The 15,601-nt window shown below is 39.1% G+C and overlaps 1 pseudogene across 1 annotated transcript in view; it reads left to right on the top strand.

Moving 5' to 3' along the window:
* The window catches only part of LOC309653700 (ELKS/Rab6-interacting/CAST family member 1-like), a 97,967-nt pseudogene that overhangs the window by 64,875 nt on the left and 17,491 nt on the right, over positions 1-15,601 (top strand). The window contains exon 9 of the transcript XR_014268285.1: positions 2,385-2,552. The product of XR_014268285.1 is annotated as an ELKS/Rab6-interacting/CAST family member 1-like (transcript). The remainder of the gene's footprint in view (positions 1-2,384; positions 2,553-15,601) is intronic.

Raw genomic sequence — 15,601 nt, 5'->3', positions numbered from 1 at the left:
TAAATAAATTAATTTAAGAAAATAACCAAAAAACCAAAATGGATTAAAGACTTAAATGTGAGACCTGAAACCATAAAACTTCTAGAAGAAAACATAGGCAGTACCCTCTTCAATATCGGTCTTAGTAATTTTTTTTGGATATGTCTCCTCAGGCAAGGGAAACAGGCAAAACTAAACAAGTGGGACCACATCAAACTACATAGTTTTTGCACAGCAAAGGAAACTATTAACAAAACAAAAAGACCACCTACTGAATTGGAGAAGATATTTGCAGATAATGTATTCAATAAGGGGTCCAAAATATACAAAGAACTCATACAATTCAACATCAAAAAAAAAAACTTGATTAAAAAATGGGCAGAGGATCTGAGTAGACATTTTTCCAAAGAAGACATACAGATGGCCACCAGGCACGTGAAAAGATGCTCAACATCACTAATCATGAGGGAAATGCAAATCAAAACTACAATGAGATATCACCTCACACCTGTCAGAGTGGCTATTATCCAAAAGCCAGCAAATAACAAGTGCTGGTGAGTCTGTGGTCTGTGGAGAAGAGGGAATCCTTGTGCACTGTTGGTAGGAATGTAAGTTGGTGCAGCCACTATGGAAAACAGTATGGAGATTCCTCAAAAAATTAAAAGTAGAACTGCTGTATGATCCAGCAGTTCACTCTGGGGTATTTATCTGAAGAAAACAAAAACACTAATTATAAGAGATACATACACCCCTATGTTCATTACAGCATTAATGAACCAAGATATGGAAGCAACCTAAGTGTCCATCAGTGGATGAATGGATAAAGAAGATGTTGTCTGTGTATGTGTATATTATTATTCAGCCATGAGAAAGAAGGAAATCCTACTGTTTGTGACAACATGGATGGGCCTTGAGGACATTATGCTAATAAGTGAAGTAAGCCAGACAGAGAAAGCCAAATACTGTGTGATTTCGCGTCTATGTGGGATCTTAAAAAGCCAATGAACAAACATAGCAAAATTGAGACAGAATTATAGATATAGAGAACAAACAGGTAGTTGCCAGAGGAGAGGAGGATGGGGAGAGGAAAGAAATAGGTGAGGGAGATTAAGAGGGACAAACTTCCAGTTACAAAAGTAAATGAGTCAAGGGGATGAAATGTACAGTGTGGGGAATACAGTCAGTAACTATGGAATATTATTGTGTGGTGACGTATTGTAATAGACTTTTTGAAATGTATAGTAAAGTCAACTTACACTGCTGTGTTTCAGGAAGTAACATAGGGCTGTAGGTCAGTTATACTTGACAAACAAACAGAACAAGAGACCAGATATGTGGTTACCAGAGGTGAGGAATCAGGGGAGGGGAGATTGGATGAAGACAGTCAAAAGGTACAAACGTCCAGATATCAGGTAAATAAGTACTGGGGTGCGGTGCACAACAGGATAAAGATAATCAGCACGTCTGTGTGTTGTATGTGAAAGTCATTAAGGGAGAAAATCCTAAGAGTTCTCGTCATGAGGAAAAGGTTGTTTTCTATTTCTTTAATTTTGTGTCTGTATGAGACAATGGATGTTCATAAAACTTACTGTGATAATCACTTCATGACGCATGGAAGTCAAATAATTATGCTGTACACTTTAAACTTACACAGTGCCGTATGTCAGTCGTATCTCAAAACTGGAAGAAAACATAAGTACTTATATTAGATTTCTAATTATTTTAAAGTTATATCTAATGGATGGTAGGAAACTTTGGTGATAAAGGTACCTGGATACCAAGCTTTAGCTGACTAGTCTTGAGATCTGAAAGTAGACCTTGCTTTGCCTTACAGATCTCTAAGTGCATTTTGGGATTGTCAGCTGCAGCTAGATTGTATTCTCTGATACAGCAAGTGTCATGTTTGGTGACGCTTACGGTTTTCTTTCTACTTTTAGATTTTCTAAAGCAGTGTAGCATCACTTGGGAACTTGTTAGAAATATTGATTCTTGAGCCCCAACCCTGCCAAATTAGAAACTGGTGGCTTGGCCTGGCATTCTGTTTAAATCCTCCAAATGATTCTAAATTTGAGAAACGTAATAGATTATACCACTTTTATAGAAGTAGCAAAGCTCAACTCAACCCCTTTATATAAATTCTCCAATTTTGTCCCCTTTATTCAGATCTGTTTATTTTGATTACACCGTAATTTAACGGATGTAAATGTTATTTTATCATGGAAGTGCTCACAAAATTTTAGGGTTTCATTTCTAAATAGTCACAGTTGTATTTAGAGTGGTATTTTATTTGATTCTAATGAAAGTTTACTCTAAAAGTATCATTTAGGCAACTGTACACATCTATTTGGAAGGAATTACGTTCCTTTCTTTTCAATTAATCATTTGTAAAAATGTTATATTCTTAGGTGGATGCTCTGCGGTTGCGTTTGGAAGAGAAGGAAACCATGCTGAATAAGAAGACAAAACAAATCCAGGACATGGCTGAGGAGAAGGGGACACAAGCTGGAGAGAGCCATGACCTCAAGGACATGCTGGATGTGAAGGAGCGGAAAGTTAATGTCCTTCAGAAGAAGGTGAGGTGCAGGTGTTCTGAGCCCAGGGTCCCGCATCAGACCCACGTCCTCATTCCTACCACTGAGTTGTACCTAAGTGCTATTGGAGTTTCTCTCTCATTCCTCTGTTTATATTTTTGCAGGTCGTAATTGAAACCATTGCTGCAGGAGGTAGATTGTGAAAACTGTTCTGTATATTCAGTTTTTAAACTTTCGAAGTAAACACTGTTTGGTATCTTCAGTAGTATTTTCCATGCTACTGTCTCTGAAAAGTGCCTTGTAAATTGCCAGAGTATTTGCATTGGCATTCTTCTACCTCTCCTAATCTTCTGTCTTGTATGGCAACTGTAGGGCCATGAATTAGTGTAGTACGTGGGCCGGGATTCTTGCAAGACTGCAGTTTTGAATAGAAACACATGCTACTATAATGACATCTAATCTACATATGTCAAGGAAAGGAAGACTTTCTTTCCTATTTTACCTTAATCATAACTGGAAAGAGGCTAACACTGTAATAAATAAGGGAAGTACTGATAATTGTCTTCCCCTCCCCCTTTTAGCTAAATTAAAGGGTACCTTTGAGATAATAGTTACAGTAGACACTGGTATTTATTGTTCTTCTCCACTGAGGGGATAGATCAGAAATATTTGACATTGTCCCGGTTTATTTTTAACCTCTAACAATAGCCCAGGAATAAAACTCTCTTCACTAAACCTCAAATTCAGCTTTTCTTTTGTGTACAGAGGACCATGTTCAATATTTGTCCTCTGTTAATTTGGTTTTCATTTGCTTTCAATGAGTAAACATAAAAATTTGATCACTCTAGATGGGTGACTGTAGTATCTTGTTAGTGGATGCTACTTTGCTTTACATTTTTATACATATGTTCTTCTCACCTTACCCCCAACTGCTCACTTCCCTTTACCCGTTTCTTGTATACGCTTCCAGGCACAGTTTACATATACACAGGCAAATACGTATTCTCTTTTTTTCTGTTTACCTCTTTCTGTGTTCTTCCATAAACATTTTATGCATAATCCATATAAAGCAAAAATGTTTCTCTAAACACAGATGTTACCATTCCTTTATTTCCCTTTCCTTTCCTTTCCTTTCCTTTTTTCCCATTAATATATTTTGAAACTTCTTCCGGGGCTTCTTCATTGTTACCAACAGCACCTGTGTGGATGTGCTACGGTTTATTACAAGGTTTCCACTGATGGACAGTCTGCTTAAAGTTTCTGCTGTTATGTAAAATGATGCTGCATTTTAAAAATGTGCATATTTAGTTTATTCATATGTGAAGTATATTTCTAGGTAAATTACTTAAAGTAGAATTGCTGGGTGAAAGGATATGCATTTGTAACGTTGGTGGATTTTGCCAAGTCACAAGTACATTGGTTAGAACCCAAAGGTTGTTTCAAACTAATGCACGTCTTATTTTTAACTAGATAAACATTAAAAAAAGTTTTTAATAACTGTGAACAGGGGTTTGAAGTTAGAAATAATGCCTCATTATCCTGGAATAATCATAGTTTGTAAAAGTAGAGTGGCAGCACTTATGTTAGCCACTTTATATCTGTAATGTTGTTTAATCCTTGCAACTTTTTGGTAGTGGAGTTTAGATCTTGATTGCTCTGTTATAATCAGTGGCTAAATTTTTAGGCCATGACACATAATAAGAAATATATGTTACATTCATCTGTGTCAACGTATAGTATACATGCTTAGAGGTACAGCTAAAACAAAATTTTCACAAAATATACTCTGAACTATCTTCTGCCATTTCTTAAAGGAAATAGAAAAATGTTAGTCCCAATCCATTAAGTTATTTCAGTACTCACTAATAAAACACTTTTATACCTTGGTATCCATTCTCCCATGCTCCCCTTTCCCGCCCCCAAAACAAAAACAAGCCCCAAACCAACAAAGTCCGAGACATGTTACATAATAAGGGAGGTTCAAATTTGTACAAATTTGTTTAGCTAAAAAAGTGGTAGCTTCAGGTTTTGTCACAAGGTTGGTCTTATTCCAAAATGCAGCTTTTCCCATGACAACAACTTTCCTGTTGGGAGAATTAGTAGTATGTGTTCAAGCTTTTTGACACTACAGGACATCCTACAAATATGACGTGTATTATGCTTTGTCTAGTCTCTTTGCCTTTTGCCGTGGAGGGCCAGCGGAGTAGGCTCTAGAGGGCCGGTAATTGTGCTCTTTTTAGTACACTAGCTGCCTCACTAATTTGTCATGTTATAGACTTTGATTTGTCTTAAAACAGTTATCAAATAGGTAGCACAGGTACTTTCAAAACTGGTTTAGATTATTATTGCTTCTTTTAAGATAATGCCTCTATACCTGTCATTTTCAGTGCTTAGAGCCTTCAGTGCTTTCTGCCTACTTATTTTGTTGTAGAAGTTGCTGTACTAACATCATTAGACTCAACGTTCGTGATGTGTTTCCTGGACCATTGTTTGCTGATAAAATAGAAATAGCTTTAATTTTTGGATCCGCATAAAATAAACCAGAAAACACAGTAAGTTTAGAGGCAGTTAAAGGTTCTCAAGAGAGCTATAGTTATTTTTATGATGGCTTTCCTTTCTTGAGGTGCAAACATCCCCTTGCTCCAGGATTCTATGAGCAAGCTTGATTTTCAGGTGGTTGACAGAGGGGAGCTGGCTGAGTGCGAGACTGGGGGTTGAGGGCGTAGAGTGAACTCTGATGAACTGGGCTGTGGTGATATGGTGGCTTCCGGAGGCCGTGTGAAAGGTGATGAGCCGCACGGACAGGATGTAGAAGGCACCATCTGTGGAGTAGATCATGTAGGAGATCTGGGAGAAGAGTGACAGGATGGAGATGAAATGGCCCAGACAGTGGTGACTGTGGAGGCCGCATATCTGGCGTTTATTGTACTACAGGATGTTGGTGATGGCCAGTACACGTCCACAGCAGTGATGCAGAGATGCACACAGCACGTGATTCCAGAAGACAGCCAGATGTCACATAGGATTTGGCCAAAGTTCCAGGTGTGGGTGATGGTATATGTGATGCAGATGGCTATGACCAAGATGAAAGCCAAGAGATTGGTCTTGGCCAGGGAGCCAGTGAGATAGTTGGCTGGCGTGTGGAGCTTCCTGGTAAGGAAGACGGTGAGACGCACAAAGGCTTTGGTGAAGACTTTGGTCCATGTGATGATGGAAAGGACCTCAGCAAGAGAGATCTTGAGTTCCTGGAAGGTCCCAGATCCCAAGCCTCTGGGGTTTCTGCAGCATTCAGGATCTGTTAGAGGCCCCCAGGAAGAGGCCTTCTGCCGACGGGTTTGGAGGGGGCATTCTAGGTGGCTCTCTCCGTACTCATAGCTCCTTCTTCCACAGTTGTCTTCCCCACAGAACAAGGGCGTCCTTCCATTTCACACTGGAGGGCGACATTTATCACATGAATAGACACAGTGAAAAGACCCCAGGTCTTACTTGTATTAAGAACACAGAGGTGACTCAGCTGTAATCAAAGATTGTTCTAACTCAGACGAATCCCAAGGTTTCTCACTCTTCTGGAACTCTGGTAGACACATGCTGAATTTGTTAGATAATCATCAGGTTACCCACCAGTGTGGACAGAGCTCTGCAGGTCTTGCTTTTGGCCTTTGGGCTCTTTCCAAAGGCTTGAGGCTCTTACTGTTTGGTGATGTATTCAGAATTTCCCCCACTCTTTTCTATTTTGAGAAGATTCTGGATTTCAGGTTGTCTCCTGGGAACTGTTAAAGCTAGAGCACCAGCCGATTAAGAGAAGCAGTTCAGTCAACAGCCCACAGTTTTCCCAGATTAATCTTGACACATAATGAGGTACTTGTTTTGGTTCCTTTTCCACTGATCATTTCTGAGCCGGGAGAGAGAAATGTTCCAGTTCCCAAGACTTGGAGAATGCGTGAGTGCGGAGAACACAAACAAATGGCTGGCTGTGAGCTCCCCAAGAGGAGCACGGGGTCAGCAGCCCCTCCCTGGCCACACGAGTGCTGTGTTTGCTGTGGTGCGGCCCTTCCCCCTTCCTCCTTGCTTGTCACCTGGTTTTGTCCCACCTTAACTACAACCCCCAGCCGAGCACCTTCCGCTGGGCTCTTCCCTTCCCTATGCCTTTGAGATACCCCCTATTGCTTTCTTGTTGTTGTTGTTAAATTAACAGACTTTATTTTTAGGGCATTTTCCCATTTACTCCCTGCCCACAGTTTCCCGTTATTAACATCTTGCATTGGTGTGGTACATGTGTTAAAATTGATGAACCGATATTGGTACATTATTATTAACTAAAGTCTGTAGCTTACAGTAGGTTTCACTCTTTGTCTTGTACAGTTCTGTGGGTTTTGCTGAATGTATAATGACATGAATCCACCATTACAGCGTCATACAGAGTATCTTCACTGCCCTAAAGATCTCTGTGTTCTACCTATTCATCGCTCTCCCAGCTCGCTACCACGGATGTTTTTACTGTTTACAGTTTTGCCTTTTCCAGAATGTCATGTATTTGGAATCATACAGTATGCACCCTTTCCAGGACTTGTTTCTTTTACTTACTATATGCATTTAAAATTCCTCCATTTCATTTCATGGCTTAATAACTCACTTCTTTTTATCGCTGAATAATATTCTGCTGTCTGATGTACTATAGTTTGTTTATGTAATTACCTGCAGAAGGACATCTTGGTTGCTTCCAATTTTTATCAATTATGAATAAAGCTGCTATAAACATTCCCATACAGGTTTTTGTGGGCACAAGTTTTTAACTCATTTGGGTAAATACCTAGGAGCATGATGGCTGGATATATGGTTAGACTATGTTTAGCTCGTAGAAACTTCCCCTATATTGCTTTTTGTTTGTTCGTTTGTTTTTGACTGCGTCAGGTCTTAGTTGCAGCATATGGGATCTTTCGTTGCGGCGCACAAGCTTTTCCTTGGCGGCACGCGGGCTTCTCTCTAGTTGTGGCATGTGGGTTTTCTCTCCCTAGTTGTGGCGCATGGGCTCCAGAGCGCATGGGCTCTGTAGTTTGCAGCACACGGGCTCTCTAGTTGAGGCACGTGGGCTTAGTTGCCCCGTGGCATGTGGGATCTTATTCCCCCGACCAGGGATCGAACCCATGTCCCCTGCACTGGAAGGCAGATTCTTAACCAGTGGACCACCAGGGAAGTCCCTATATTGCTTTTTAATTGGGAACTTTGAAACACATGAGCTTTGCAAGACGTGTTATACACTTGAGTATTCTTTTTTTTTCTTGGTCAATGTGTATTAATGTTTTGGCTTGCTATAAATCCCTGGGTTATTCCCACTGTAGATTGTTGCTGTAACTTTGCTACTAACTTCTAGTGTGCCCACGATTATTTTTTTAATAGAAAAAATAATTCTGAAGTATACTTTGGGGGAGAGTGTTGTACAATCATTGTAAAAGTTTAGCCTCTGAAACTTTTTTGTCTAATTTTTATGCATAATGTAGAATCACTAGTATATTTGAAATATATTTGTTTTGAAATATTTGAAATATTGAGTAAATGTACTCAACTGTTTTAAAATCTAGATTTTAATGCACTAAGAAGGGGGTCAAAGGGTGCAAACTTGCAGTTATAAAATAATTAAGTCCTGGTGATGTTACGTATGGCATGGTGACTAAATATAGTTAACAGTACTGTACTGCATGTTTGAAAGTTGCTAAGAGAGTAGATCTTAGAAGTTCTCATCACAGGAAAAGAAATTTCATAACTATATATGGTAACAGATGTTAACTAGACTTACTTGTGGTGATATTTTGCAGTATAAACAAATACTGAATCATTATGTTGTACACCTGAAACTACACAGTGTTACATGTCAGTTATACCTCAATTAAAGAAAAGACACTAAGAAATGACAATGTGGATTAAAAAATTAGCTAGTTTTAAATTATGAAAGTAATATATATTCAAGGTAAAAAAAAATTCAAAAGTACAAAAACATATGAAATGAACTTATCTTTTCTCATCCTTTGACCCTCTCAGTGCAGCTCCTTAGAGATGTAACTTGTTAATAATTATTTGTATACTCTTCTATAAAATATCTATGCATATGTAGGCATACGTATGTTACACACCATTTTTAAAAAAAGACAAGTGGGATCATACTTTTTTATTCGTTTAAAAATAAACGTATTTTTGTGTCTTTTTATATGTAGCTTTATCTCATTGTCTTTAATGTCTGCTTGGTTTTCGGTGTCTTACTTGCACCATAATTAACTGATGTCCTATAGCTGTATAAGTAGATATTTATAGGGTTTTTTCTTGTTTATATATTTGTTAAAGTAGCATAACAATTAATGACATAAACATACCTCATTCATGAATTGATATTGTATGCATCTAAAAAAACTGATGGATGCCCATTTCTCTAAAAAGCTTGTGCCTTTATATATTAAGATGAGTTTCTGCACAGCTTCATCAGACATTTGTTGCCAAACCTTTAAAAATTTCCAGTGACCTGGTAGATAATTTAAAAATACCTTTCCTTCCTTCCTTCCTTCCTTCCTTCCTTCCTTCCTTCCTTCCTTCCTCCCTCCCTCCCTCCCTCCCTCCCTCCCTTTCTTCCTGTCTCTCCGCGCCCCCATTTATTTATTTATTTATTTATTTATTTATTTATTTATTTATTTATTTATTTATTTATTTATGGCTGCGTTGGGTCTTTGTTGCTGTGCGTGGGTTTTCTCTAGTTGCAGCGAGCAGGGGCTACTCTTCGTTGCGGTGCACAGGCTTCTCATTGCAGTGGCTTCTCTTGTTGCGGAGCACAGGCTCTAGGCGCACAGGCTCAGTAGTTGTGGCTCACGGGCTCTAGAGCGCAGGCTCAGTCGTTGTGGCACACAGGCTTAGTTGCTCCGCGGCATGTGGGATCTTTCCGGAACAGGGCTCGAACCCATGTCCCCTGCATTGGCAGGTGGATTCTTAACCACTGCGCCACCAGGGAAGTTCCAAAAATATCTACTTTCTTGCTTAATATTTATTTAAATTTGAGTGCATGTTGAGCATTTTTTCAGAGGGTTTTCTTCGTTTTGAAGCTACATATTCATGTCGTTTCTACATTTTTCTGTTAGATGGTTTATTTTTTTCCCTTATTGATTTATAGGGGTTCCCTAGTAAGTGAATTGGCCTCTTTCCTCATGTTTTACAAATATATTTTCTTGTTTGTCATTTTCTTTTTTACTTCCTTTATGGTATTTGTTTTAGAATTTATGTGTCAAATTTAGTTGTCCTTTCCTCTGTGTCCTCTCAATTTTCAGTCATGCTCAGAAAGTCCTTATGCCCACCAAGGTTATTAAGTAATTCACGCATGCTTTCTTCTGGTACATTTAAAGTTTCTTTTTTCTTTATACCTAAAAATTGTTTTATAAAATTTATATATTGGCTTTAATGATTCAGCTTTTTCTTCTTCTATGTGGCCAGTCATCATTATAATATTTATTAAATAATCTACCTTTTTCCTCCTGATTTGAAATGCCAAAAATAAATTGTCGTTTAAATCTGGGCCTGTTTCTGGTCTATTCCATTTATCTGCCTCTGTTTCTTTGACTGCTTTTTATGAAAAATACTTAGTTTGTTTATAATCCCCCTTCCTGAGTCCACAGTGCTTTTCATATTTACATTGTGTTGCTTTTTGAAGGGGAAAAAGTCCTTTCTGTAATCGTGATTCATATTGTTTAGCCTTTATTTCTGTGTTTAAGTGAATTTAATGTTTACCACTGTTTGTAGCACCATGGCTTACCTGTTCCCAAGGTTTACATTTCATTTAATTCTTGGTTCCCCAAGAACTCCTTTGAACACTTTTTCAAGAGTGGTCCTGGCTGCTTGCTTGTTTGTTTTTTTTTAAAGTGTACCTTTTTTTTTTTAATTAATTAATTAATTAATTTATTTATTTTATTTTATGGCTGTGTTGGGTCTTCGTTTCTGTGCGAGGGCTTTCCCTAGTTGCGGCGAGCAGGGGCCACTCTTCATCGCGGTGCGCGCGCCTCTCTCTATCGTGGCCTCTCTTGTTGCAGAGCACAGGCTCCAGACGCGCAGGCTTAGTAGTTGTGGCTCACGGGCTTAGTTGCTCCACGGCATGTGGGATCTTCCCAGACCAGGGCTCGAACCCGTGTCCCCTGCATTAGCAGGCAGATTCTCAGCCACTGCACCACCAGGGAAGCCCTAAAAGTGTACCTTTTTATTTAAGATTTTTTTTTTTTTTTTGGATGTGGACCATTTTTAAAGTCTTTATTGAATTTGTTACAGTATTGCTTCTGTTTGATGTTTTGGTTTTTTGGCTCCGAGGCATGTGGGATTTTAGCTCCCTGACCAGGGATTGAACCTGTACCTCCTGCATTGGAAAGTATAGTCTTAACCACTGGATAGCCAGGGAAGTCCACTGGGTGCTTGCTTGTTGACCATGCATTTATATTATCTTTTTACATTTTATAATTTAATTATTTGTGAGATTCAAAAGCATAGAGAATAACATAATAAGTAATGGTAATTACTCAACTTGGGAAGTAAAATTTCAAACAGAGTCAAAGTTCTTTGGCATGTCTTTTCTTGAGAGTATTCCCCTCCATTCTCTCGCAGAAATAAACGCTTGCTTTGGTGTTTATGCATGCACCCGTATCTTAGGTCAGGATGCTTGTTTTCGTACAACCTGTGTATGTGTTAATAAAATTTATATAAGAGGAAATATACATGGCAAATAAATATGAAAAGTTATGTACCCTCACTGTAATCAGTGGAATGTAAAAATAAGACCAGATTAAGAAACCATTTTATACTTAGCATTGTAAGCTGTGTTCGCAAAACTTAAGAAGTCTGACAGTATCAGGTGTTGGTAAATGTGGCAACTGAATTTCTCACACAGTGCTGTTGGGTTTTTAAATAGGTACAACTATTTTGGAAAGCACTTACTAAACATAAGGGTACCCTGCCAGATACATATACTGTAGATGAACTCCAGGATGTATGTAAGAATGCTCATAGTAACCTTGTTTGGATTAAGGAAAAAACCAAAACAGAACTGAGGAAATACTTTGCAAATGTTTATTGACAGAATGATTGAGTTAGTAAGTTGTGGTATAGTCACACAGTGGAATATATTATTCTTTTCGTTTTAGGGCAAGGGAATATTTAGGATAAAAATTCAGCAAAGTTATTTCTTCTGGAGGTAGGGAGGGGAAGAGGGTTGGGATAAGGAAGAATATATGAGTATCTTAAGTAGTTCAGGTAATTCTCATTCTTACGATGGGTAATACGTTTGTGTGTAATTTAACATACTTCATAACATATAGATACATATTTATATTTGAAATATATTTAAAATACCTGGAGGCAGATTTACTTCTGTTTAATTTGCTGGTACATGGGTGCTTATTATATACTTTATATGTTTCCTTTTGTTTGAATATGAATAATAAAAATGCCTAGAAAAAACCTTCTCTGTACCTACATATCTATCTTCATTGAGAAAGAATTTTTCCTGTGTTTTACTTTAAATTCATTCCTAATTTTATAATTGTGAAATTAGAACCACCTTCCTCTAGAAGTTTATTTGTATATTTTGAAACAATGTCTGATGCAGATGTAGAGTCTCATTTGATAAAGCCAAGCTGTTCGTTTGATTAAAATTTCCTACAAAGTCTGGCAAATGGATTTATTCAGCTTATGGTCAGATATGTCCAATTAAGATGCATGAATGGCTTGGACAGTTTTGACCCTCTTTCCTTGAACCAGAATTTGGCTACTTATCGTATTTGCTGGTTAAGATTAGCTTGGGCCATATTGAACAAGTGTAATCCTCCTTCAGCAGGATGATTTTTTAGATATTGGGAGCCTATATTTGACAGCCCCCAAATCTTATTTTCCTCGGTGAAATATTGCTGTTCCTCCCATTATTCTTACTTGTCCTGATTAATTTTTCTGATGGCAGTTGTTTTTCTACACTCATTTTTCCTCCATACTTGTACTCTTTGGAATTTTGGATCTAGTTGCAAGAGAGATGATTAGAAGGTGATTAATGTTCTGTTCTTGGCCCTCCCTGAAATGTGGTATTGGGAAAACTCACTAACCCTCAGTTTCCTCATCTGTAGACAGGGTATAATAGTTACTTTGGGGGGGTTGTTAAATGATGTAATGTGTATAAAAGCACCTTGGAACCCATGAAGTGTTATATACCATGCATATATTAATAGGTGTTAATATTGTTTGTTCTTATTAACATTTTACTTTGCTAAATTCAGCCAATGACTCTAATCTTTGAGAATCTTTTGAAAGTTGATTTAGTCTGTTTATCTCCTTCAGTTTTATGCCTTCAACCCTTATGAATATATTCTTTTTTAAAAAAAAGTAAACTTATTTATTTATTTTTGGCTGTGTTGGGTCTTCGTTGCTGCGTGTGGGCTTTCTCTAGTTGCGGCGAGCGGGGGCTACTCTTTGTTGCTGTGCACAGGCTTCTCATTGCGGTGGCTTCTCTTGTTGTGGAGCACGGGCTCTAGGCGCACGGGCTTCAGTAGTTGTGGTGTGTGGGCTTCAGTAGTTGCAGCACACGGGCCCAGTAGTTGTGGCTCGCGGGCTCTAGAGCGCGGGCTCAGTAGTTGTGGCTCGCGGGCTCTAGAGCGCAGGCTCAGTAGTTGTGGCGCACAGGCTTAGTTGCTCCGCGGCATGTGGGATCTTCCCGGACCAGGGCTCAAACCCGTGTCCCCTGCATTAGCAGGTGGATTCTTAACCACTGCGCCACTGGGGATGCCCATGAATATATTCTTTATACGTCCATGTAGGTGATAAAATGTTGCATAGGCTCAGAAAAGACTTTTGTGGTATATTGTAAGAAAACTCTATCAGATTGATATGTTTATCCAAACAATTCGAAGACCTCCTTTTGTTGTCTGTAGGATTTTTTTTTTTTTTTTTTTTGTAATCCCAGTTTGTTTGCAGGTCTTTTTTATTTTTTTTTAATTTTTATTTTATATTGGAGTATAGTTGATTTACAATGTTGTGTTAGTTTCAGGTGTACAGCAAAGTGATTCAATTATACATATATATGTAACTATTCTTTTTCAAGTTCTTTTCCCATTTCAGTTATTACCGAATATTGAGCAGAGTTCCCTGTGCTATACAGTACAGTTCCTTTGTAAATCCATGTTCTCCTCTGTTCTTCATCCAGAAGAAATCTGTCTTGAAAATCTGAGTCCATTGGACTCATTATCATTCTGTATAATTCCTTCTTAGAGTGATGTGAGCCACATGATGCTGTACACGATGGCCTAGCTTTCTAAGCAGTGTGTCTATTTCTATACACTGGAATCTTCTTGGCTTCTCTCCTTTCCCCCCTTACTGAGTGCATTTATAGTTGCACAGTCACTTTATGTTCTTGTGGGCGTCCCAGTCTTCCCAGGCGTCCTCAGCTGTCTCATTCATGCAGTCAGCATTGCCTTCTGCTGTGCACCTGGCACTGTGCTAAGTACACAGAGAGGATGGTTTCTGCTCTCAGAGTCTCAGAGTTGTAGCAGTTAAAGAAGTTACCATACAAATGGTGTACAGTGGGCACAAAGCAAGGCATTCCAGATTCGACCTTGTGTGAAAGGAGTCTAAGAGAAGTCTTAGCAGTCGAGTCTTGAAAGGTGTGTGAAAGTTTGCTAGGCAGATGGGGAAGGGGTACGAGGTCCCAAGCTGAGAGAGCGGTGTGAATGAAAAAGGGGAATAGTGTCCTTTCCAGAGGGTCACGCCCTGGAATTTCACCTCTGTACTTCATACATTTGTAATACGGATTCCTAAAAATTTCTGGTAGAGCTCTGTCTCTCAATGCCTTTTCTTTCTTACTATGATGTCTCCTATTACCTGGTCTCTGGGAAAATTATTCCCATTTCTTACATAATGAGAAGGTTTTCAGAGAATATACTCATCTTTATTGTCCTATTAGTTTATTTAGGAAACTGATAAATAGAATTCAGTTTTTCTTTCCCCTGGCCCTGAAGATTTTCCATCAGAAACTTTAGAAATTTACCTGCGGTGGTATATTGAAGTATAACCTTACAGGCGGATCTTGAGATTTTCCTGGAGAGATGTCTTTTTATTTTTGAATTAATTAATTTAATTGACTTTTGGCTGCATCAAGTCTTAGGTGCAGCATGCGGGATCTTCATTGAGGCACGCAGGGTCTTTCGTTGCAGCGCGTGGGCTTCTCTGTAGTTGTGGCGGCAGGTTTTCTCTTCTCTAGCTGTGGTGTGCAGGCTCCAGGGCGTATGGGCTCTGTGGTTGTGACGCGCAGGTTCCAGAGCTCGTGGGCTCTATAGTTTGTGGCACGCGGGCTCAGCAGTTGTGGCGCATGGGCTTAGTTATCCCTGCGGCATGTGGGATCTTAGTTCCCTGACCAGGGATCGAGCCAGCGTCCCCTGCATTGTAAGGCGGATTCTTTACCACTGGACCACGAGGGAAGTCCCTGGAGACATGTCTTAATTCTATGCAACACTTAACCTACTTTGCTGCTGCTTCTTTTTTTTTTTTTTTTTTTTTCTTTTTTTTTTTTAAGTTATTTATTTTTGGCTGCGTTGGGTCTTCATTGCTATGTGCAGGCTTTCTCTAGTTGCAGTGAGCGGGGGCTACTCTTCGTTGCGATGCGCGGGCTTCTCATTGCGGTGGCTTCTCTCGTTGCGGAGCATGGGCTCTAGGCTTGTGGGCTTCAGTAGTTGTGGCACGCGGGCTCAGTAGTTGTGGTGCACGGGCTTATTTGCTCCGTGGCACGTGGGATCTTCCCGGGGCTCGAACCCGTGTCCTCTGCATTGGCAGTCAGATTCTTAACCACTACGCCACCAGGGAGGTCCCTATTTTGCTTCTTGATTTATCCACTTATTCCATAAGGAAGAGCAGATGGTAACTCTGCTTTCATCCTTTCCTTGTTCTTGGCATCTACATTCTCGATCATATTTCTCACAAATATTACTTATAATTGTAAATTTAAGTAATATTTAACTCTTTTAATATTTAAGGAGAATACCAGGAAACAATGTATTACTTTAGCATATTAAATATGCATTAAAAATCCTTGTTTTCTG

This window comes from Balaenoptera physalus (assembly GCF_965194825.1).
Source record: "Balaenoptera physalus genome assembly, contig: HAP1_SCAFFOLD_943, whole genome shotgun sequence".
NCBI classification, from domain to species: domain Eukaryota; kingdom Metazoa; phylum Chordata; class Mammalia; order Artiodactyla; family Balaenopteridae; genus Balaenoptera; species Balaenoptera physalus.
This window is presented reverse-complemented; position numbering and strand designations above follow the sequence as displayed.